Consider the following 3,937-nt stretch of genomic DNA (forward strand, 5'->3'; position numbering starts at 1 on the left):
GTTTCATGTTTTCTAACAAATAAATATAAACAGACGTAGAGTTTGAGAACCTGCAAAATTTTATGCGATTTACTACCATATAAACAAATAGAAATTTCGCCTAAAACTTGTATCTGCAGAACATTCACCTTTTTAAGGACGAATGATACCATGTCGGCAAGTTTTATTATTGTCTAGAGATGATTGTATATTTAAGCAGATATTACAATACGTAGCAGTAACAACTTATCTATTCACACTATTTAGGGTATACTTCAGTGATAGATCCTTCATAAACAGATGGAGATGACTTGCTGATAGATTGAGTGGAGTCCAGTGTTGGCTCTGACATGTTCCCCATTGCTCTACTTTGGAGGAAAAATGTTGGTTGTTGAGGTGATGGCAGAGTAAGAGAGTAGCTAATGAGCATGAGAACTACTGAGTGCATCGTCGGCCTGTCAACTGGATCTTCTTGAACACAAAGTAATCCGATGTGGATGCATCTGATTACTTCAGTCCTCGAATAAGAGTCTCTTGGACACGGATCCAACAATTCCAAAGGTGCTCTATCTCTCCATAACTTCCAAGCCTGCATAAAATTCAAAAGTTTAATTCATGATGCAATGTCAATGCAAGAGAAAAAAAACACTACACTTTCCATTTTAAGTTTACATGGCTCATGAGGTCCTCAACTACATCGCTTTGAAAGAAGTTACTGTTCTTCTTGCCACTGATGATTTCTAGCACTAAAACACTAAAACTATACAGATCGAACTTGACAGAAAAATGTCCGTGCATTGCATACTCGGGAGACATATAACCACAAGGAGCATAACCATCAGTATAGAAATTATGACCAAGATGTAATGAGAAAACATTTCAAATTCAATTTGATAATTGCAAAACAAAAGTGGTCATAAGAAAAGAATGAAATAGGTAAGGGTCTGTTTGGTATCCTATTAGAAATTCTTTATCATTGCTCAAAACATTTCTTAAGAAGAAAACAATTTTCTTTAAAACTCAAAAACTTGATTGGTTTGCGACTTAAAATTTTTTAAATCTTACAACTTAAACTAGACAAAAAGAGATCTGAAAAGAGGGGGTTGCAGGAGAGGGAGAAAGAGGAGAGATGAGAAAAGAAAGCAAGAGATGATTGAAGTAAAAAGAAAGAAGAGAGAGGATCGGATGAGATAGACAGGAAGAGGAGTGAGAGAAAGAACCAAGAAAATGAAGAGAGCGGATTGGAGGATAGACGAAAAAGGGGGAAAAAAAAAGGATAGAAAGAAGAAAAGAGAGATAGATTTGGAGTGAGAGGGGAGGAGGGAGAGAAAATAAAGGAGTGAGTTTAAGTTTAAAAACTCTAAAAATTAATTTTTATGTTATTAGAGAATAAACTATATTTTTGAGTTAGTCTTGAGTTCAGTTTTTTAAAATAATCATGCCTAACAAGTTTTTATGGCCTAAAACTTGAAAATTGTTATTGAGTTTAAAAAGTTGGATTCAAGTAGAGTACCAAACAAATCCTAACTTACTATGTTCCGACGATTTTATTTGTGTTTGCTTGAGTTTATCAACCCCAAATATCCTGGCCATGACAAAATCAGATATTTTTGGATGCATCTCCCCATCTAACAATATATTGATGACTTTGAGATCATGATGTATAATTCTAAGTTGTGAAGCTTCATATAGGTACACGATTCCTTGAGCAATTCCTGAAATAATCTTGTAATGTCTTGACCAATCCAATTGCCTGCAAATCACAAAAATCAAGTTATTATTGACGAACTGGTATTGCAATAGGGAAAGACTATCAGATGTTTGAGTGTACAAACCAAATAGGAAATAGTCGAGGCTATTGTTGAGCACAAATTCATAAATAAGAATCTTTTCTTGGCCTTCCAAGCAGAATCTCAATAGCCTAACCAGATTTCGGTGTTGAAGCTTGGCTACCAATACCATCTCGTTCTTAAACTCTTCCGTGCCTTGGCCAGAGTTCCTTGATAGCCTCTTCACAGCTACTTCTTGACCATTTGAAAGTATACCCTGTGAGAAAACTTTGATCAAACAATGGAATGTCCACTCATGGCATTCATGGGCAGCTTCTGAGGCTCCAAAATTATTCAGATTTTACATGTATAAAAATTGAAACTTTGTAGACCTGAAGGAGAACTCATATCATATACTGATTATACCTTGTAAACTTGACCGAAACCACCTTCGCCTAACTTGTGATCATCGGAGAAATTGCTCGTGGCTGCTTGGATGGCAGCAAAATCAAATTGGAAAGACTCGACAGTAGTAATGTCATTCTCACCTGCACAACCAACCAAACCATAGAAGCATAATGTTTACAGACGAGGAATAAATGAGAGGAGAATCAACGAGAATAAACAAGAGGAGAATTGCAGAAGAATATATTTGTTTACCGCTTGGTTCGTCTGTTGCTGCTTGATTGTACTTCTTTCTCGCTCTTCTAGTTATGCAGCAGTAACCAACAACAATGAGTAGCACATATACAGATATTGGTACAACAATGGCAATAACTGTAAGTGTTGGGATTTTGCTTTTTCCTGTAAAATAAACAAAAAATATTGAGAAATTGGTAAAATCAACAGCCACAGGACAACACCATATTGCCCTGTTCCAATAAACTACCCAATAAACTAATCTGATTATACCAGAAATGACTTGATTAGGGCTTCTAAAAAGTTTTAAAATGTTTGTTCGCTTTACCCTTAGGTGGAGGAGGATGAGCCCCTAGTGCAGGCTCAAGGGCTGTGGCGTTTTGGGTGTAGAAGGGGTAGATTGCATACCAAACGTTACATCTCAGATGCAGAAGTCGTACCACTAGCTTTCCGCTACAACAAATCTGCCATTCCGCTATGGCAACCCTAAAGCGACCGGTCGCAAGCAGTCGCGGACAAGTCCTGTGTGCACTGTTTAAGGCTGTACAGCTCAATCAGATCACTGATGTTTTTTTTTTTTTTTTTGGTAGCGAACTTGTCTGCGTCGTTGGCAGCCTCGGTAGCCATCTCGTTCATACTCGAGTCTGGTCGGTGGCGTTATCCATGTCCCACATGTACAAGGGGGTCAACTCGGCGCCAGTGGAGAAGAATGACTCGTTGGAGTAGTGTAGCATGCAGTCGTCGTACCAAATCACCACCTGTTTTTCTAAGAAGTAGCGTTGTGAGGGCCTCGGCGATTGCGGTGGCGACACAGGTTTCACAAGCGTCGGTGACTATGATGTCGCCACGGCAGAGGAAAAGGCCGTAAACGGCGTTGTTTGTGGTTTGGACTATGGCATTGTCGAAACCGATGGAGCGGTTAGCGTTGGAGGAGAAGGTGGAGAGGAGGCGGTTGAGGTTGGACTGGAAGGTAGAGTTTGGGCAGAGTTGAACCAGGTAATCAGCTGCCGTACTGGTCGGAAAGCTGAGCAGAGTAAAAACAGAAATAATCAAAAGAAGGGTAGCAATGTTATTCATTTTTTTATTTTTTATTTTTTATGATTGATCATAAAATCATAGGTTTTTGTATTGAGTATCAACAAAAGCAATGCAGGAGTGGTAGCTTGACTTTCAGTCTTGAGTGTTCACCAGAAGAGTTTCTCTTATTAAATAGATCTGTAAGAGCAACTCCATCGGAGCTTTAGCCCGGTGGACAGGCGACCCAAAACACCCAATAGCCTCCTTCCCTTGCTCCAGCCCATGTGGGCGATTGGCCTTGGGGGCGGCCCGGTGGACAGGCCAGGCGCGAATCCACAGCCGAGAGCCTGAGAGCCAGGTGGTGCATGGCTGGCGTCAGGGTGACATCAGCCACGATATTAAAAAATTTGCGTCACGCATGTGTCGTTCATGTGCATGTGGGGGCGCGTCACCAACAGCTTTTCAGTCGGTAGGGCTCGTGATGCAGAGTTCTAAAATCTTACAGTTGGTGGTGCATGTGGCGCGATGTCGTC

At 40.2% G+C, this 3,937-nt stretch overlaps 1 pseudogene; it reads right to left on the reverse strand.

Annotated features, from left to right (window-relative positions):
• Positions 1-238: 238 nt before the first annotated feature.
• Positions 239-3,464, reverse strand: LOC137729086 (cysteine-rich receptor-like protein kinase 10; annotated as a pseudogene).
• Between the last annotated feature and the right edge of the window lie 473 nt (positions 3,465-3,937).

Source organism: Pyrus communis, chromosome 1 (genome assembly GCF_963583255.1).
Source record: "Pyrus communis chromosome 1, drPyrComm1.1, whole genome shotgun sequence".
NCBI classification, from domain to species: Eukaryota; Viridiplantae; Streptophyta; class Magnoliopsida; order Rosales; family Rosaceae; genus Pyrus; species Pyrus communis.